The sequence below is a fragment of the Bacillus rossius genome, chromosome 1 (assembly GCF_032445375.1).
Source record: "Bacillus rossius redtenbacheri isolate Brsri chromosome 1, Brsri_v3, whole genome shotgun sequence".
Classification (NCBI taxonomy): Eukaryota; Metazoa; Arthropoda; class Insecta; order Phasmatodea; family Bacillidae; genus Bacillus; species Bacillus rossius.
In genome coordinates, this window is record NC_086330.1 from 101,625,578 (window position 1) to 101,648,293 (window position 22,716).

At 38.9% G+C, this 22,716-nt stretch overlaps 1 protein-coding gene across 3 annotated transcripts in view; it reads right to left on the reverse strand.

Moving 5' to 3' along the window:
- LOC134540863 (alpha-1,3-mannosyl-glycoprotein 4-beta-N-acetylglucosaminyltransferase B) overlaps positions 1-22,716 on the reverse strand; it is a 577,977-nt gene that overhangs the window by 114,240 nt on the left and 441,021 nt on the right. The window lies entirely within an intron of this gene.

Consider the following 22,716-nt stretch of genomic DNA (forward strand, 5'->3'; position numbering starts at 1 on the left):
GCGCCGCCTAGCGGAATGATCGAGTTACGAGCCGGGGCTGGCGCCAATGGCCGCCCGTCTCTCGATGTGCGAACGAGGACACGGGAGGGGTGGGAGGTGTCCCATGCTCTCCCCCGGCCATGCGCATAATTGCGTTAGCCCTGTGTTCACAGAGTGTCGCTACACCCGGTTAATGCGGGGCCTGTGCGCTGAAAACAGAGTCCTCTTTAGGCACATTGCGAACAATGACTAGACCTACTGCAGTCGTTACCACAGAACTACTTTCGGAACATTCACACCTAGCCGTTCCTTTCATGGTGCCTCGACTCCGAAACCACAGTAACGCAAAAGTTTATACATTACTTTTTTTATGGACACGATAACTGTCGTAAATTTGCAACAATGTCTTCCATGGTGATTCATAAAATATAGAGATGAAAAATCTCGGTCGAATTCATCAATAGGCAGAATTACAGCGAAAGGGTGGAAAAGGAGAAAGTTATATATATATATATATATATAATATATAAATTTTATGGCCACGATAACAGCCACCATTTTTCACAAATCACATCCAAACTGATACATAAAATCTAATATTATAAAATCTCAGTCGAGTTCGTTAATGGGCAATATATTACCAAAGGGGAAGTTTGTTTGAAAAAACAGAAAAATCACTAATACTCATATTATATGACGAATATCAAATTCGTTTAAACGTATTATAACTCGTAGGAGAAATGTCAAATTATTTTGCCTGACCAAACATAACTGCACGGGTTTGTGAAAAAAAAAAAAAAACAAGGGTTGGAGGACAAAAAAAACATAACTCCCTTCGGAGGCACAACATCGAATCCGTACAGATTGTTTGTTAATGTATTTTAAAAAAAAAGTAACTTCCTGTAGTAGGAACACTACCAAACCCGTTCAAATTGGTTTGTAAGTCTTATAATTAGTATCTATAACTTGTGATTGAAACAATTTTTGATAAAAAGAACAATTTTTGCAGGTGTTGAAAAAATAAAGTGGTAAAAATAAAAAAATATCATAATTTCCGTACCATGTACACAATTAAATCCGTGCTGTTTCATTGTAAGACTTTAAATTATTATCTACAACATAAGTCTGAAATAAATTTTTAAACGACCAACCATTAATGCAAGGGGTGGAATAAAAATATATATATATATAAAGATTTACTATGTTGGGTGAACTGCATTCGTAAGGGATAACTCATTTAAGTTTTTTTACAATTAAATTGAATACTTATATTTGCATTAATAATAAATATTTTTTTTTTAAATGCCCAACCTCAGATAACTGGCACTTAAAAATGTGTATACTCAAGTCACTCAATGTCTGTCAAATTCCACAGTTCGCACTCATCGCTGGAGCTAGGCTCAACAGTGGCTAAACCTCTTACCTCGCGCCTGTCTTCACACACAGTCTCGCGCCAATCGTCGCTGCACTCTCACGATCCAGTCGAACTCTGCGTCGCGCCTCTTTCAGGGAAGGGGGGGGGGGGTTGTCTCTCACCCTCTCCACCGATGTTCAATGTTACACATCCCTTCGCTAGCGGAACTCGCGGGACTCGCTAGGAATCCGCTCGGAACTCCCGCGGAGGCCGGCGTCGCTGCTTAAATATCGTGGGTCGTCTTTCCAGAACCGACGAGAGCGGCTGTGACGAGTCGCGTCATCCCGGGCCGACCCGACGCCCGAATAGTCCAGAAAAGCAGCGTACATTCGCGCCACTCTGCGCGGCGGCCCGCGGGATTCCCAAGGCCGCTCAGCAAGACGATGAGCGGGGAGCGGAGGGGGAAGGGGGTAGCGACGACCCTTGTGATCCGACCAGGCACGCGTGGCATGCCTTACGTCAAAAGACGACACGTGACACGGCAAGTGACTCCAGTGGTCGTGCAGGGCCGCCAGCCAGCTCCGAACCTGGCGCGTGTAACGGTCCTGCGTTCGTAAAAATATTATCAAAACTTTTGTCTGAATTAATTTTTGTTACAATTAACTATTGCTGCAAGGTTTGTATAAAATACAAAAAGATTATAATAAATTTAGTAGGCATACCATAAAATCCGTTCAAATTGTTTGTAAATCTTATTTTTATCTAAAACTTTTGTCTGAAACAATTTTTTATCATACAAACCACTACTGCAAGGGGTTGAAAAAACTTGGGGTTGAAATAAGAAAATATATAAAACTTCCCTACCATGTACTCTATCGAATTAATGTTTATTTTTGTTTAAATTTTTAAATATTGTTGAAAACTTTCGTCTAAAGTAAATTTTATGTAACAAACTATTAATGCAAGGGGTGGGAAAAACAAGGGTAGAAAGACCAAAAAAGTCATCACTTTTATAATAGATATATTTTTAAATACGTTATAATTTATTGTGTAACTCCTAAATATTATCTAAATACTTTAGCCGAAACAATTTTTCATGAAACGAACTATTACCATAAAAACAGCGGTTGAAATTTAAAAAAAAAGACAACTTCCTTACTATTTAACTATCTTAATATTACCTTAAACTTTGGTCCAAAAACAATTTATACCGTAGTGTGTTACGTCTTCACTATTTATGGTAGTAAATGTAAGTGTTCTTATGCTTTATAATATCAGGTTGTTTCTATTGTATGATTTAGTCAATTTATTCATGGTGACATATACTGTAATAAGTCAGAGAATTTATGAACTACAGTTATATTCGTGTTACGGATGGTAGTTCAATCTCACGAAAAATACAGGGGCGCTAAAACTAAAGGGTACTGATATAGGATATGTAAGTTTATACCAATTTTGTCATAGGCTATTGAATTCATACATGGATCATTCATTCTCAATGGTATTTCATTAAGCCCTAGAGGGGTGTAAAGCCTGTACTAATTTTGTTTTCGATGCATAAAGTACAAGTACTGTCTTATTCCTAGCACTCATAGACTGCAAAATAAATAGTTTGGGATATTAAATATGCACGTTCATGAGTGTTTCCGTGACAAACACAGACGTTTCGTTAAAATACGACCACGTATTATTGCAAAGAATGAAAAATAGCCCTTGAAGTTCAAAAATAATTGCATAACTACCTTAGTAGGCATAACATGAAATTAATTCTAAGCTATTCAATACTAAATGCGTTAAGTTAAAAACATTAAAAATATTTTCACTGCATGGTATATCAGAAAAACTTTAATCGATATTTTTTGAATATTGGCGATCATAGAGTACCTATCTTATGCAAGTTCTTAAAATGTTCCAGGAATTTACAGAAATTTACATAATAAATAGATACTTCGAAATCAACCTACGCCTGTAGGTTGTGCCGAAAGGAATAATTTTTACCGATTTTGTAATTTTAAATTTTGAATTGAATTGAATTTTGAATCTTCGGCGAGTGAGGATTGTTGACTAGTTTGAGCCTATCATACTGATTACGCTAGTAAGTTTTTACTTATTCCAGCTATTCAGTTTCCCAGGAATCGGTAGGAATAGTTTCAACTGTTTTAATTTTTTTTTAGTCATTTAAATAAATTTGAAAATATTACTAATGTGCCTATGCATTGTTTGTCATGTGTTTATGTGTTTCAAGTTGTAAATTAATGTATATGTTTTAAAATTTCACTCTATCTTTAATGCCATTCGATCTCAAATTATTTCATCGATAAATTATACTTCGAAATATTTTAATGTTTGTTTTTATTGTAAAACGCTTAAAGTATTATGTAAAAGAAAAATAACCACTAGTTACCAAGTTAATGACAAAATAATTTATGTATAATCATTAAAAGGAAATCCTTTACAATGCAGAGGAAATATGTCACATGTGTATGGTAAACAGCCAATACAACATTTTTAGTAGCCGATATTTTTAAATTGTTAATTGCTTAAGTATTAAATTTAATTAAATAAGCATTAATTTTTAAACACACAGTAAAAATAAGATGGTACCCTATAATACGTATATGTCTAATTCCCATTATAATTTGGCTGCCAGCAAGATTGCAACTTTTTTTTACAAGTGTGTCATTAAAAAGCAGGTGATTTGACGCGCGAGTTAAAAGCAAAAAAAAAAAAAACTCGAAAATGCATTACCCGCGGTCATATGACGCGGACGAATAAACATTGTAGGATCTACAACCTGCTTTATTTATTCCTTGAGAAGACGTAACCGCATTGCAGATGCTAGGTGTACAAGCCAGACGCGAAGAATGGACGGAAAACCAGCAGGATGACAAGGGCACAATGCTATTCATCTTACTCAAAAACTTTCACTTACAAACTTCTTACATTAACACGAAACCAATTTTACTGCAATAAAAAAACAGAACTTGATAAACTGTGAACATAATTCTAGAAGGAGAAAAATTCGGCAGTAAATAAATAATATATTTTATTCCTGACTGGGAAATAATCATAAAGTATTGGATTTTTTTTTGTTTCGGTACAAATCAAATGCAATTTTTATCTTCTTTTTTAACAATGAGAATGATTTACAGTGCAATTCATGTTCCAGATTTTTTCACTCAAGTATGAAATATACCTAGCCTTGGAATAAAAAAACAGCGCTAAAAAAATGGAATATAAAAATAGCGAGCCGTATATCTCAGCAAAAGAGGGGAAAACTGGCACCGATGTACCACATTATTTTTTAAACAGAGACTACGGAGCGAGAATAAAACCTGGTTAAAGTGGCGGAAGTTGCCGCAAACTGGTTTGTTTTCTCGGGAATTGTCCCATTCACCCATCCTCCCACTGTATTCCGTCGCTAATCCATCTCACGGGTTCACCTCTCTTCCGTCTTTCTCGACTTGGTCGTCTGCAAGCCGTCAAACGAGTGGTTACGAGGCTGCTCTATACGAGGGCCGGTCAGCCTGGTGGGTCTCCCTCCTCCTTGAGCCATCGCGGCACAGGTAGCGCCCGTCCCTCCCTCTGCCGCTACATGCACTCCCCATTAGCGGGTCTCTTTCTGTCCCGCGGAGTCCGGTGCGCCTGGCTGTCTCTCTGGAGGGTTCTGCAGGTTCCGAGAGCCCCGTCGCGTGAAGTGCCGTAACTAGGACGCCACTGTTCTCGCAGCTTCGAGTGTTCAGTGGAAGGCTATGATGACGCGACACTTCGGAGGGCTACGAGACCTTTCCAATGGGGCGAGCCGGCAGGTAAGGATAAACCGACCTGCGGCGAGAGCAAGTATGCTCGGAGCGATACAAGAGTGAATCGAAGATGGTGAGTGACCCCCTTGGCGAGCGATAGCGGGCGACGAGCGACGGACTTCGTGTGCGAAGATCGGAGCATCTGGAACGGTGTCGCGGTGCGACGGACGAGTGAGTGGTACGAGGCAGTGTGTTGGGACCGAGGTAAGTGGGTAAAAGAGGAGCAGTATAGAGAGCCGTCCGGTTTTTTTTTTAACAACTTGTTGGAATGGTACGTCTTATCAAAAATTGTTTCAGAAAAGAATTTTTAGATTAAAATTATAATGTTTAGAAACAATTCGAACTGATTTTATTGTGTGCTCGCTAAGGGAGTTATATTTTTTTTGGTCTTTAACATCTGTTTATTCCACCCTTTGCAGCAATGGTTGGTTATGGTTGGTTCTTTCATAAAAAGTTTATGGCCAAAGTCTTTGATAATATTTTTTAGGGTTATAAACAATCAGAACGGATTTAATAGCGTGCCTACTGTGGGAGTTATGATTTTTTTTGTCCTTCGACCCTAGTTTTTTCCACCCTTTTCTATAAAAATTGGTCGTATAAAAATTATTTAGTGTGAAAGTTGTAGATATTATTTTAAGGTTTTACAATAAATAAGAACGGATTTGATAGTGTACGTGGTACGGAAATTATGACTTTTCTTATAATCCTACCCCTGCTTTTTCATCCCTTTTCTGCAATGGTTTGTTGTATCAAAAATTGTTTGAAACAAAAATTTCGATAAAATTATACCTTTAACCAACTATTTGAACGGATTTGGTTGTGTGCCTACTAAGGGAGTTATGAATTTTTTTTTTGTCCTACAGCCCTAGATTGTTCTACTCCTTGCAGTCATGGTTGGTCGTATAAAAAATGTAGTTAGACAAACGTTTTTGGTATTATTCTTACGAGTTATAATACGTTCAAGCGGATTAGGTATATTTTATGTATCAGTTTGGAAATGTTTTGTGCAAAATTACTGTAGTTCTCGTGTCCATAAAAGTGTGATCAATTTTGTCGCCAGATACCTAAAGCGTTCACAAAATTTCATTTGGAAGAGGGGTCGAGTGATTTGGAGGGGGGGGGGATAGAACCACTTGGCCCGCTGTTTGCTTCCAAATTACTTCCTTTTATTAGTGGGAATAACAGATATTTACTCTAATATTGCCACTGGCCGTAAGTGGCGCGTGAATCCTGCCGGCCGAGTGGTCGCCACCGAATTCCGGAAATGTTTCCGCCAGACGAAGGCTGCGACGCATTCACCCGCGGGTTACCGCGGCAGAAATAACAAGTAGACGATTTCGATGAGTTCACAGAAAAAAAAAAATTCTGTACTTTTAAAAATGATTGATTTGGATACCAATTGCCCAAAAATAGTTTGTAACACTACAAGAAAGATATTGTAAATTTACTGAGTAATTCTTGCGGAAATGGGCGCATAAGTTTATATTTTAATTAATGTCTCGTTCAAGAATAATTTTTTAAATCATAGAAAAGATAATCGAATATGCATTAATTGGACTTAATTTTGTTTTATTATGCTTATTAATATACGCACTTAATACAAGAAAGCTATTCAGGATACGGTTTACAAATAACTTAAACAATTGAAGGTACTGGGACAACACAAAGCATAAATGTCCGTGCATTCCCAGTATTACTGCGAACACTTATTAAGTAGTGATAGAGTTGTATTCATATAAATGTACAAATATAAATAATATAAATACGCTCATCGCTGACTCGCTGACTCACTGTTTTCATGCGCTCTCAGTGTAACATTTTCAATGCTCTTGGCTAACGGCTCCGAGTCCGTGGCGTTAAGATAATATGCATGGAGCATAGCGTCATATTTTGACGAGGCCAAAAGTTTCATCATTTTTCAATGATTGTTATAGTTTTTAACAAGCTCCTTAGGCGCTTTACAAATAACTAATTTACAAATATTTGTCAGTTTGAATGGCTAGTTCTGTTCCATTTACAGAAAAAAAAATTACAGTGTGCGTGCTGCTGGGCGAAAATCAGAGGAACGCCGCGAATGAATGAATTTAGGCTACGCTAGAGATTGTAGCGTGAAGTTACGTTCGATTGCCTACAAATTGAAAAAAGTTTCTGGAATTTGCTTCTTCCTCAAACTCACACGAGTTTCACAGCCACAAATACGGAAGGCTCACAGATCACAGTAAAGAAAGCCACAAGCACAACCCAAACAGTTTCGAAGTTTACCGAACTAAAAGGTAAGGTTAGGTTAGGTTCGGTCAGTGTAATAAAAATAGTTCTTTTTTTCGGAAGGGTATGTTAAATGAGATTAAGTTAGGTTGTAAGGTTGTTTAGGTGGTGTTTTTTAACGAGCGATCGGCAAACTTCGAACAACTTCTTACATAACTTTCTTAGATAACTGAATCTTTGTAACCATGCGATATTCCGAGTTCTGTGTTACATAGTAACAGAGTAAATATTCACATGGTAGAAAAAAAGCGATTTTTTAAACAAGTTTTGAAGTTCTTGTTAGCACGCCGATTTGATTTTCTGAATGATTTCTACCTAATGTTCATCGTAACTTTAAGGTGAATACTTTTAGAAATATATGTTCAATAGTATGCAAATGTAAAGAGTTAATTAAATTTTCTTGTTGAACAGTACACAGAGACTTCGTCATGAATCATCTACTTCCGACCATAACCACACAGTCCTTTCGTCCCGAACCCATTTCACCACAGTTGTAACGGTAGGTAATATTTTCCCTTCTTTTTCTCGTTTTCTGATTCCGTAACTGCGGCTTTTGAACGCGCACACACTTCCATCCAGATGCATTTACATCTTTTATAGGCTCACAATTGCCGTCGCTTCCTCTTCTCCTCTTCCCGTAATTTCCTCATCGCGATATTCTGCCCAACCACTTTTTCCCCCCATTCTTCCACACGTACATTCTTCAAAAGCCACCCAATCTCTCCTACCCACCTTCATTATAATACACACTTCTGAAGCTCAAAAAATTTTTCATAGATAAAATTTGATTAGTTTCCGTCCATTCCCCTCAAACTTTAATTCTCTGGGGCATAGAAAATATCCTCTTCATTAAAGTCTCTTTAGAAATCCCTAAAGAAACAGGGTTTCACATTTTGTTGACTGGAAACATGTTTTTGTGGCTGAACCAGAACTTTAGAAACCGAGGCAGAATCCACAATAAGCAGACGTCAGATTGCAATCGCGGGAATGAACCAGACGTTTTTCATTAAAAAAATAACATAAAAAAACTTTTGGTTTAGAGAAATCTGCATATTAAACTACTCACGTTTCTCCGATATTCTATACTATCATTAAAACGAGAGATAGTGTGTTTGTTAGTAAGAAGTAAACGCGACCACCACTGAACCGAATTAAAAAATTATTTCATTGTTATAAAGCTGTATTTATCCCAGATAGCCATACGCTATGTTTCTTTTTTTCTTTTAAATGTTTCCGTATGATATAGCAATATTTGTAACCTAAACAGGAGAAAAAAGACTGTAGATAGCTCCATGTCAACGTCAGCTGTATTTCCTCATTCCCTGGCGTCAACTACCGTTATGTATGTTCAATGACAGCAGGCCACGAGGACATCACGAGGAACAGCAATATATACGAGGGTAATTCAAATATAAACAGGAATGTTGTTGATTCGACTGAAGTAGTGAGGCGCAGTGGCGGGGAGTGGAGAGGGGACAGGCATGCCACAAGCCCTCACTCTCACATCAGTCTTGTCAGTGTCGCTGTGACAGCACCAGCGGCAGTTGCGTAACGTGTTATTGTTAGTTTCCTCGCCGACGAAGGTGTGAAATCGAACGAAATTGTTAAGAGACTCCAAGCATAGTTCGATGATGTTACTCTGATTAAAACCCAAGAGTTCGATTGGGCCCACAAGTATCGAAATGTTCGTGTTAAAGTGGAAAATCAAAGCCATAAACGGCGTCCGGCGACAAGCGTCAATGAAGACAACATTCAGGCCGTGCGTGAGATGTGGAAGGTCTGCTGAAGGAGGCATCGGGAGGAGAAAGATTTGAAGACGTCGCTGCGGTCGAACAGTACGTGCACATTGGCTATGGGGGCACAATTTTTTTTATGAAGGGATCAAAAAGCTTCCTTTTCGATTGAGAAAATGTATTTCTGTTGAAGGAAACTACATAGAAAAATAAGGAGGGGGGTCTAATATAACCATTATGTTTTATTTATTATTTAATTTGAAAAGAAAATTGATTATTTCATTTGTATTTTCAAAAATAATCAATAAATCTGTAAATAAATATTTAGGTTTATATTTAAATGACCCTCGCACTTTGAATATGTAAACACTCTATGGCGTATCGATGGAGCGAACACTTCATTACTTCATGAATACGTTTTTTATAACGATTCTTAATAAAACCTACTGTTAAAAAAATTTTGATCCACATAGCTTATGCTAAGCCAGGTACCACAGGAAGTAGGAGTTAAATAAACGAGAAAATATTGCATCAATATTGCTTACATGACGTATGTCGCCACACAGAAAGAGCGCCCGGCGAAATTGTGACAACCAAGAAACAATTTAATCCGGGGCATTTAGTGAGTGAGACCAGAAACCGAAGTTTCTACGACTCACCCTGTGCACTGGATTTCAAGATGCACCCCACACTTTAGTAGGATCATTAGGATCAAACGCGCAGGGTGGGTGTCTTGTAGGATAGTTCGTCACACGGACTTCTCTCTCTTTCCAATGCCATTAGCGCTGTCCTTGTCTCGGTTTGCTGTTACCAAGAATACGCCATAGAGCGCAAACGTTTGGGACACAACTTTATAATGTAATGCATTTTTTTTATGTATCTGAAACATTGCATTTCGTAAGGGAAAATTTTGAATAGTAAATTTTTTTGGTGTATTTCATCAAGAGCATCATTTGATAATATACCTTTTTCGCTTCTAAGAAGATGTAACTTAATGAAGCCATCTTGGTTACAACCGTTTTTAATAACAAATTTTTGAATATCATTTTATATAAAACTAGGGGGTTTCCACGTCTGCACGATTACATGGTAAGTGTGTGAAGCAGTTTGTTTTTAATCAGATAATTCTAGCGCCATATTGGTTAAGACGCCAGAAACAGTGGTTGAAGTGTTGTGTTTGCATTGTTTTATGAAAGTGGCTGTTTTTAACAATGGAGATTCTAATTTATACTTGCTAAAAAACATCATAATTTATCTATCCCAATTTATGCAACGTTTTGGGCGAGACAATATGGCGATATCGAGGTAAAAATTGATTTCAACTACGTCACAGCATGCCGTCTGCTGACAATTCCTGACTCCGTGAGTGAAACAATGTGGCCATGTTTGAGCGTAGCGCATAATTTAATGGAATACGTTGTTAATAGTGGCCGACTGTTATAAAGGTTTCTCCTAGAAAATAATAATTGATGTTTAGCAATGAAGGTTTTTTTTTTGTTTCAGAATGGAAAGCTGTCATAACACTGGCAACAGACACTATTTTATGTTCTTAGAAAAATCAACAAATAGCGAAATTAAAAAGTATCAAAACTAGATATAAATAACGATGGTATAAAAAAAGTAATTTTAATGTCCAAAAGCCGGGAAACACCCGTGGGCGCCATGTAATCTCGTGCTGCGAACCAGGAGCGGAGACTCCACAGTAGGTACTGGTATACGGCGGGGGAACACCCGCAGAAATGCAGGGGTCCGGGCGACTCATCTGGTCGCCCCGCGGTAAACAATCCGGGGCGCGCGCGGTTTAATTAACTCCCCCTCCCCGGGAGCTGGAGGATCTGCGAAGGAGTTGACTTCTCGGGCCGAGCATCAGCACGCCGGTGAGGGGGTGACGTCACGACAAAGGGGGAGATAATTAGCCACGGACCCACCTGCACAGTGGTGTCGTGCGCAGTCAGCCCTCGAGGGGTCGGGTGAATTAACACGGCCTGGAGATCAGAGAACGCACGTGAAATAAACTCCTCTATTATGTGCGTGCGTGTGAAGGTAAGCCGGCTAACTCAAGGCTTGAAACGACCATTCCGGGCGAAATAAAGACATAAATACGCAATCTTTGGACAAACAGTTTTTGTTATAGATACTGTTACGATCGCGCTTGGCTGCAGTGCTTGGCATCGCCGCGCTCGTTCGGCCTGTCTGCGCCCCCTTCCACCCGCATCCTCTCCCTGGTATCTCGTGTCATACTATCTCGCAACATCCTGACCGTCGCAGCGCGCACCTGCCTCAGATCGAGTTACTTAAAAGAGGCCGCACTGCGGAATAAAAGGACTCAGACATGTTTATCGGCGCGTTTTGTGGGAACTCGATGCTTGTTGCGTTTATCGGCGTTCTTTGAGCAGCCGCCGCGTCCTTCGACAGGACTCACGACGCGTTTCTGGACATTTCGACGGCGAAGGTCGCGCGATATCTCGGAGACATTCCCGATTGTTCTGGACGGGAACCCAAGGACTATATAAGGAGGTTGGGCCGACCTTCGAGTCAGTCAGTCTGAGTGGGGAGTTCTCCCGCGGCAGAGATCCGGGCGATAGTGCCGCGGGTGCGGCAGAGTGGCGAAGTCCTTGGACGAAGGTTCCAAGGCAGGGAGTGAGTGAGTTGTGGAGTCGGGAGTTTTCCCGCGGCGGAGTTTCTGGGTGATAGAGTCGCGGGCGCGGCGGAGTCCCAAGTGAAGTTGCGAGCGAGGAGTCAAGCGGATCCTCGGCGAAGGGCAAGTGCCTCGGCGGCGGCGGAGTGCGGCGACGGAGTCCCGCGGCGGAGACCCACGAGGGGTGCTGCGGCGAGAGTTGCGCCAGAGGTGCGGCCCAGCGAGGTGTGTGGAACGAGTGACAGGGGAATTGACATTTCTTTAAGTGTAATTAATTATTTGCCATCTTAGAAGAGTATTTGTATGTGACAAGTAGTGGTAATAAATAAAACTGTGTGTGTGATAAAAATCTTTAATTGGGCTATCCTTTACGAACCCGCGGTAAATCGTAACAGTACTGACAACTTCCAGGCACACTTTTAAGCATGCAATAAAACAAACGTAAATCAAATGCGATGAAGTTTACGCCTAATAACACACTTTACAGTAATGATAAAATACAATCTTGAATGATACAGACATTAAACAGGCACAATTATTACAACTTAATGTTTAAAAAAACTTCAAGTTAAGATTTACACTAATGTTAAGTACTTTACAATAGGTCTACAATATCACTACTGTTTGAAAATGTAAGAATTGGGGAAAATTAGTTTTTATAACACACCTCAAAAATTAACTTGATTTTATCACACTGGATTTTATCAAAATGATTGTAACATGTTCAGTCAAGAGTCAACCGACTGTATGGGCGAGAATTATATTAAGCATGTAACGCTGACCGACAAGCTAATTTTCTGATGTGCCACTGTGTTTCTCCGTTTCCATTAAAATAAATAGCACTCCGTAATTACGTAACTAGACATCTAAATTAGTAATAACTACGGAAAATATATAATACTTGGTATCAATTCATTTTATAGGCCAGAACAATTATGTTTTCGTAAATTGTTGAAAAAATTATTTCGTTTAAGCAAATATAGGTAAAACATTATACACTTTTTTTAAAAACTGTACGAAAACGACCACAGAGATACCTAATCGAAATTGCAATCATTTTAAATAAGGAACTAGTCGACCCGTGCGGAATTCCGCAGTGCGCACAAAATCTTTTCGTGAGGCATTTAATTCTTTAACAATTTAAGAGAAATTACATTTTGAAGAAGAATAGAGAAAACTAAACGGGTGTTGGTACAAAAGAAGACATGTAATTTAACACATCAGTACAAATAGCTTTTACACATTTTTTTACAGAAGTATTATAATCAAACATACCAATAAAACGTATATGCGTTTACATAACCTCTTTAAATACAATGTTGGAAGTGATGATGTGATCACTGTTCACTTTTTGGTTGTACGTATCGTCTGATGCTATGAGAAGTAAATGTAAGTGGTTATGTTTGTGATACAAAATATCAACAGTAATTTCAAAAGTACTTACTTATAATAAAAGTCTGACGTGCCAGAAGTTTTGGTTAAGTGATTGTTTGGTGGAATTGTTTGGTTAAGTTGAAGGATCCTCTAAGATTTCTTTAGCATAAGTGCAAATTAAAAAAGAAATATGTAAACGCTGATGTTTCAAGTGGATATCCGATTCGACATTTATCGAATCCGATTCGATATCTATCGAAAAATCGATGCATCCATTAAATGACCTCTTCTTAGATGATTTTAATCTCAAAATTAAGAGAAGTGGTACATTTTTATTTTTCGTCATTAGCCGGCACGATAAGCTTTAAAATGAGGGGTAAATAATGGAATTTGATAAAAGAATAAGGGAGATCTCGCGGACCTACAGAAAAAAAAACAGGCTAGAGAAATAATATATAAGATATAATACTCGTCACAATGAATCAATGATTTAACTCAGGCAAATATTTATGGTAGTCAATCACTATGGACTGGAAAAATTCGCAACTTCAGTGATCTCTAGAATATATGGAGATGCCACAGGTCTGTTTACTGCGGGAAATGTCACTTGTTCATTGGCTGCTGACTGGTGTTAGTTCTCAGCTGGGGAGCCTGCGATTCGATACTTCTGTTGGTTGAGGGGTTTCTAATTGGCCAAGAGTTTTCTCGATAAGTTGCGAAAGTAGCGGAAACAGCTTATAGGTATAGGTATTTGGATTTAAGCCTATTGCGAAAAACACCCGCGAATTTTCCTGCCACTACCAAATCACTTTCAAAGTCAAGCCGTTGGTGACGACTTGCGTACTGTATGAACTATAGAAGTTTTGTTTATTGCGTTAGTTGTTTCTTACATCTGCTATTATTATGTATCACTAGTATCAGCTATTATTATATTTTATAATACATATTATATTGGTAATATAATATATGTTATTTTTCTTGCACAGCTAATATACTGGATCTACATAAAATCGGGCAATAATAATTCATCATTATCATGGATTTGAAAAACTCGCGATTTAATATAATTTAATAAGACTCCGCCATCTTGTACTTGAACCAGCCGATATCTTATATCGGTTGGGTAGTGTTCCATACTAATGCACATACACACACACCAAATTTATATATATATATATATATATATATATATATATATACTAGCTGAACCGACGAACTTTGTTCCGCCTTAGAGGCAATAAATGAGCATATTTTGGATTTTATTAAATTAAATTTTTTATTAAGATAATAAATATAAACAAAAAAATCAAGTATTTTAATGATTCTTTATTGGCCATGTATTTTGATGCATGGGTTGCACTCTTCATTGAAGCACCTTGTGATAGACGAAATTTTTTGTTTTATTATCAGGCGCAAGAACAAATAACGCAGATGGTCTTCCGAACCGTGAACATGCCACATATAATTGACCATGGAAAAAACATGGATTTTCTAGATTCAGACCACAACCTTCAAGGATTGTCCTTGTGATTTGTTAATGGTCATTGCGAATGCAAGACGGATCGGAAATTGAAGTCGTTTAAACTCAAACGGCATATCGGTTGGGATCATCGGAATCCTCGGAATGAGAACTTCCTTACCTTCGAATTTTCCTTTGAGTATCGTCGCGTAAATCACATTGTTCATCAATTTACTTACCACCAAACACGTTCCGTTGCACAGTTTTGATTGGTTTATGTTTCGAAGCATGATTACTACGGAGCCAACCTTTAGTCGTAAATTGTGCGGTGGTAAGCCAGGCACATCCAAGGAGTTTAAAAATTCAATTGGATATTTGGTGGCTTCATCTTCATTTGTTACACAGTCAATAGATTTATATGAATGCAGTGTATCAATGATCTCATTCTGAATTATGTAGTTTAAGTCATCTACATCTTTATTCGTAGCCGCCAAAATTGCTCGCTCACTCAACCATTCATTATTTTTGTGGTTAGTAATGATGTTTGGAAATACTTTGTTGATGAGTTCGTCTTTCGATGAGACAAAGTTACAGAAATTCGGAGGAAATGAAATCAATCCGCTCGATTCATCGATAGGTACTCGACCATTACCGATAGTCAGCAATTGCCCAGAGAAATCTTCAGCAGATGTATCGTTCAGCAATGCAACTCTCATGTTTGTTGTCAGCTGAAGTTTCTTCACATAGCGCCATAGATTCGATGATTTGAGGCAAGCGTTTATTTCGTTGCCAGCATTTGATCTTTGAATTGCTGGCAGTGTTTGACGGAAATCGCCAGACAGTAAAATCATTGCGCCTCCAAAACATCTCGAGTCATTGCGTAGATCTTTCAATGTTCGGTTAAGTGTACATCAACCGGTCAACATTAAAATTTTACATTATAAAATTTTAAACCATACTTAACCATAGACAACATTACGTTTAGCTGTCAGTTGTGTTTCGTTAATTGTCAAATTTTCAACCATACTTAACCATAGACAACATTACGTTTAGCTGTCAGTTGTGTTTTGTTATTCCATATCAGTTGCGTTTTGCTATACCATTTTCAACAAATGAACGGCTAGACTAATGTTTTGACTGATAAATTTTTCGTTTTGCTTTCAGTTGCGTTTTGTTATACCACTTTTTTTACACGCTTTATATTAGCTTCACCTGTACGTTTGTTTGTTTGTTTGTATGTTTGTAACCGATTCCTTTAGGTGCGATTTTGACCCACTTTATACGGCCAGATTTCATTCAAACTTTGTAGATTTATCGAGGACCGATGACAATACACTAATTTGATAAGATTATTCCATTATTAAATTTGCAAAATAAGATTTTGGTCAATTTATATAATTTCACAATATTTAGTAGGCTTTGTTTATATCGCGCCAAAGACAAACTGAAAGAAAAGAGTTAGCACATTGTAAAGAAAACCATTTCGCCCATGTGCGAACTCTTTTCTTTCAGTTTGTCTTTGGCGCGATATAAACAAAGCCTACTGAATATTGTGACATTTAATTAAATGAAAAGTGACATAATTAAATAAAAAGTGAGAGTGGGTTATGATTATTGTGAACAATATACCTACTTTCTTGATTTTCTATTTTTTAGTTTGGTTTTCTATATAAAGCGTGTTTTTTAGTTTTTTAAACTATTATTTATTTTTTTCCCCGGGAACAGGATAAAAAGTATCCTATGTCCGTCTCCTGGTTCTAAGCTACCTCCCTACCAATTTTAAGCCAAATCGGTTCAGCCGTTCTTGAGTTATAAATAGTGTAACTAACACGACTTTCTTTTATATATATATATATATATATATATAAGTAGGTATATATAGTTCATATGGGGACAGGGGAGGGGGGAGGGGGATTCGGGGATTCGAGGCGGCCATCTTGGATTACGTCAATCCGGCGGCCATCTTGGATTACATCACTTCCGGCGGCCATCTCGGATGACGTCACTTCCGGCGGCCATCTTGGATTACGTCACTTCCGACGGCCATCTTGGATGACGTCACTTACGGCGGCCATCTTGGATTACATCAAGTCCGGCGGCCATTTTGTTTTCTAGAACATTTCACCATTTTGAGTTTCGTCCGCCATCTTGAAAATCTTTATTTATTATCTGATTTTAATGGAAAAAAAATTTAAAAATTAAAAAAACTTAAATAATCAAAATTTTAAAATAAAATTAAAAAAATATTATTTAATAAAATTTCAATTAAAAAAACCTACGCATCGAACACCCCACTCCTCTACATTACGAATACACCATCTAACACCCCGCTCCTCTGTTACAATGACATCATCATCGAACACCCCACTCATCCCTGTTACAATTTTTCGTTACATCCACCATCTTAGAAAATCATAATTATTAACTTAGAAAATCAGGAAAAAATATATATATACCATCGTTGACTGCTGGAGGCAGCCATCTAATTTAATGGAGACCGCCATCTTAATTTCATCTGAAGGATGTCATCATCGGGTGTAGGTTTCTAAAGTACGTAGTGTACGTAAGGTAGAGTTTCTATCCCGTACCAGCATTATTATGACCCTTATAGACAAAAATCCACAAAAATCCACAAAAATCCACAAAATCCAAAGTAATTTCTTTGTTGTAACCACCATTTTTTCTTAAAGTCTTATCATTTATAGGTTTTAACTAAAATATATGTTATTTATACTAACGTTGTGGATGTGATAGTTAAAGTAATGATAATATTAAAAAAACATTTATTACCCCATCTTAGCGGGGCCAGAAATTTTTCAGAGTCCTAACTCACAAGTAATATTCTCTTCTCATGTTTGCGTACTCGTATTTAAAAGGCTGCATGGAAGCAATTATTTTTAATGTCTGTGTATAATTACATTTCTAAACAATTTCATGTTTGCGTACCCATGTTTTAAAAGCTGCATGGAAGCAGATATTTTTAATGTCTGCATTCTATTTCACTTTTATAAACAAGTTCATGTTTGCGTACATGTGTTTAAAAGCTGCATGGAAGCATATATTTTTAATGTTTGTGTATAATTACATTTCACCATTCTGTAAGACATTTATAAGTATCAGTACCTCGTGGGATATTGGTTCTATATTAAAAATAATAAACAATATGTAGGTAAAATTGTATTTATTAAATTAAGAACATATTTTACACAACAAAAGTGGAGCAAAAACAGACACTACACATCAAAAAACTGAAACTTTACAAAAACAATGGAAACTATACATCAAAAACATAAACTGTACAACAAAAATGGAAAACTGTACAGCAAAAACATAAACTGTACAACAAAATGAAAACTATAAAACAAAAAACAGAAAAACTATACAACAAATGGAAACAACTACCAAACTGCCAAACTATTTAAATCAAAAACTATTTACAGAAAAAAAATTATTCGTCGCCTCCAACATATCCGTGGGGGACTGTGTGGATACCATCTTCGCAGATCAGCCGTTTGTCGTCCTCCCACGTTATGGCCAGCTTATTGCTGTACTCAGTATAGAGTATGTGCTGACGGGAGCGAATTGCTCTAACGCCTGCCCTCATTGTGCGGTGGTCTTGCAGGGCATCCAGGTAGTCATCGAATGTTATGTGGTTTTTGACCACACATCGCTGGATGCCCTTGGCCTTTTTCTCGCTCTTACCGCCACACCTGTAGGCGTAGAGTTTGGCCCGTAGGCTTACAAACTCCTCCATTACTTCTCCCCCACATTCATCTTTGAATTTACCGACAACTTTCTCGTTGATGGGGGAGAAGCATGGGTGGTCGGAAGGGTAGCAGCTGGTGTCGAATTTAGCCATCAGTGTAGGGTCGGCTTTGAGGTCTGAGTAAAAGTCTGTTGTCTGGATCTCATACACAAAACTGTCTGTATCCATATACATCAGGTGAATATTGTCATGGTAACGGGGTTTCATGGTATTGTAGTGGAAGTCGTACATGAGAGTCTTTGAAAGATCTAGTACAGCCAGTCCGGCATAAATCGGCTTGTCGAAAATGATGGTCTCGTGATTAAGGTGGACTAGAGACAAATTCGGTTCGTACATTGTACGGTCCTTGAAGGACGGACGACACACCAACTTCTTGAACCTCTTTTCAGAGCACACCAACTCCATTTTGAGCCTCCGCCTTTTATTTTCCATCAGTTTACCAAATGTCGAGTTCACAGCGAGCTTAAAGAACTCCTTCTCGAACTCGTTAGCTGCTGCTTTCCGCTTGTTGGTATTCAGCCGAATATAGGGCTCCAACCATGCCGACTGCTCAAACTGCAGGATTCGGTGTATCTTAGTCACTCTCAGCCCATGAGATACCGCTTGCTGGAGGTTTTTGTAGTGGACAATGTAGTGCTCTTTATTTTCAAGTGTTGTCATCAGCTTTGATTGATTTGAGCCGGGCGGACACTGATTTACAGGAAGAAATGGCAGGTCTTTGTGACTTTCGTGGAGCTCGGGAGGGTACTCCACATCACACTCAATAATGTAGCCTGTAGGAGAATCATCTGGGACAGACACGACATCAATTGATGTGTCTGCCCATTGGAAATGCCGAATTGGAAGCGGCAGAGACATCGCCCACCCGTACAAATTATTCGCATCAATGTACTCCAGGAATGTGGATGGCTTGGAAGCATCATATGTCTCAGGTATGTAGGAGTTATTGGCTACGCAATGACGTTTAATGCTTTGCGCTACTCCCCCCCTAATACCAGCCTCCACAAACATGTACATATCATAATCGGTAAGAAGCTCTAGTTGTACACCTGTGGTTCGAAGCATCGCATCGAAAGCGAACCCTGGACAAGAAATATAGTGAGATGGATCTAGGCTGTATGTCTCCAAACATATGGAACGAAAATTCTCGAATACATCCGCCAAAATCAGAACATCCGTCTTTAGGTACAAGTCAGCGTACTCCCCCAAAGTAGCACACTGAAACTTGTCCCAGACTTTCACTGCATGAGCGTACTCCATCTCTGTAATCATGGAATCAGTCAGACTATTATAGAAATCATCGATGGATGGAAGACGAGTATCATCTAGTCGAGCAAAAGAATCTACAAAATCATACGGGAATATACCCTTGCGGGTAACCAACTCCAACTCATCAGGCGCGAAAAACTCAGTAGTACTTATAAACTTGTCTACAGGCAAGAACTCAGCGAGCGAAGCAAGACCCCGACTCATAAAACGGAACGTATCGACAAACTGAATGCTGAACTTATCATGTAACTTCTTGGAAAAAGTTATCAGCTTCTCCTCTGAATTCGGAATGATGAAGATGTCTTTACTATCATACCCCAACTTCCTGATAATGAAGTTCTGATCGTATGCAAGGTTGTGGAAGAACACAATCAACTTTTTCGGTCTGCGCCTGAGAAGGTTGCAGTCATTACATGCAGGCCCAATAAATTCGCCGGTGAAGTGATTGTGGTCACGAACTTTCTTTACAGTTCCTCCGAACTTTCCTCCACCTATCCCGCATTGTGGAGATTGGACATGATGTACAGAAAATATTTTCTACGTCTGTTCCTATGACTCCGCTCACACATGCACAAAACACTGCTTTTCTGCAAGCAAGGTGTTGTTGCTACTGTGGAGGAAAGTTCGGAGGAACTGTAAAGAAAGTTCGTGACCACAATCACTTCACCGGCGAATTTATTGGGCCTGCATGTAATGACTGCAACCTTCTCAGGCGCAGACCGAAAAAGTTGATTGTGTTCTTCCACAACCTTGCATACGATCAGAACTTCATTATCAGGAAGTTGGGGTATGATAGTAAAGACATCTTCATCATTCCGAATTCAGAGGAGAAGCTGATAACTTTTTCCAAGAAGTTACATGATAAGTTCAGCATTCAGTTTGTCGATACGTTCCGTTTTATGAGTCGGGGTCTTGCTTCGCTCGCTGAGTTCTTGCCTGCAGACAAGTTTATAAGTACTACTGAGTTTTTCGCGCCTGATGAGTTGGAGTTGGTTACCCGCAAGGGTATATTCCCGTATGATTTTGTAGATTCTTTTGCTCGACTAGATGATACTCGTCTTCCATCCATCGATGATTTCTATAATAGTCTGACTGATTCCATGATTACAGAGATGGAGTACGCTCATGCAGTGAAAGTCTGGGACAAGTTTCAGTGTGCTACTTTGGGGGAGTACGCTGACTTGTACCTAAAGACGGATGTTCTGATTTTGGCGGATGTATTCGAGAATTTTCGTTCCATATGTTTGGAGACATACAGCCTAGATCCATCTCACTATATTTCTTGTCCAGGGTTCGCTTTCGATGCGATGCTTCGAACCACAGGTGTACAACTAGAGCTTCTTACCGATTATGATATGTACATGTTTGTGGAGGCTGGTATTAGGGGGGGAGTAGCGCAAAGCATTAAACGTCATTGCGTAGCCAATAACTCCTACATACCTGAGACATATGATGCTTCCAAGCCATCCACATTCCTGGAGTACATTGATGCGAATAATTTGTACGGGTGGGCGATGTCTCTGCCGCTTCCAATTCGGCATTTCCAATGGGCAGACACATCAATTGATGTCGTGTCTGTCCCAGATGATTCTCCTACAGGCTACATTATTGAGTGTGATGTGGAGTACCCTCCCGAGCTCCACGAAAGTCACAAAGACCTGCCATTTCTTCCTGTAAATCAGTGTCCGCCCGGCTCAAATCAATCAAAGCTGATGACAACACTTGAAAATAAAGAGCACTACATTGTCCACTACAAAAACCTCCAGCAAGCGGTATCTCATGGGCTGAGAGTGACTAAGATACACCGAATCCTGCAGTTTGAGCAGTCGGCATGGTTGGAGCCCTATATTCGGCTGAATACCAACAAGCGGAAAGCAGTAGCTAACGAGTTCGAGAAGGAGTTCTTTAAGCTCGCTGTGAACTCGACATTTGGTAAACTGATGGAAAATAAAAGGCGGAGGCTCAAAATGGAGTTGGTGTGCTCTGAAAAGAGGTTCAAGAAGTTGGTGTGTCGTCCGTCCTTCAAGGACCGTACAATGTACGAACCGAATTTGTCTCTAGTCCACCTTAATCACGAGACCATCATTTTCGACAAGCCGATTTATGCCGGACTGGCTGTACTAGATCTTTCAAAGACTCTCATGTACGACTTCCACTACAATACCATGAAACCCCGTTACCATGACAATATTCACCTGATGTATATGGATACAGACAGTTTTGTGTATGAGATCCAGACAACAGACTTTTACTCAGACCTCAAAGCCGACCCTACACTGATGGCTAAATTCGACACCAGCTGCTACCCTTCCGACCACCCATGCTTCTCCCCCATCAACGAGAAAGTTGTCGGTAAATTCAAAGATGAATGTGGGGGAGAAGTAATGGAGGAGTTTGTAAGCCTACGGGCCAAACTCTACGCCTACAGGTGTGGCGGTAAGAGCGAGAAAAAGGCCAAGGGCATCCAGCGATGTGTGGTCAAAAACCACATAACATTCGATGACTACCTGGATGCCCTGCAAGACCACCGCACAATGAGGGCAGGCGTTAGAGCAATTCGCTCCCGTCAGCACATACTCTATACTGAGTACAGCAATAAGCTGGCCATAACGTGGGAGGACGACAAACGGCTGATCTGCGAAGATGGTATCCACACAGTCCCCCACGGATATGTTGGAGGCGACGAATAATTTTTTTTCTGTAAATAGTTTTTGATTTAAATAGTTTGGCAGTTTGGTAGTTGTTTCCATTTGTTGTATAGTTTTTCTGTTTTTTGTTTTATAGTTTTCATTTTGTTGTACAGTTTATGTTTTTGCTGTACAGTTTTCCATTTTTGTTGTACAGTTTATGTTTTTGATGTATAGTTTCCATTGTTTTTGTAAAGTTTCAGTTTTTTGATGTGTAGTGTCTGTTTTTGCTCCACTTTTGTTGTGTAAAATATGTTCTTAATTTAATAAATACAATTTTACCTACATATTGTTTATTATTTTTAATATAGAACCAATATCCCACGAGGTACTGATACTTATAAATGTCTTACAGAATGGTGAAATGTAATTATACACAAACATTAAAA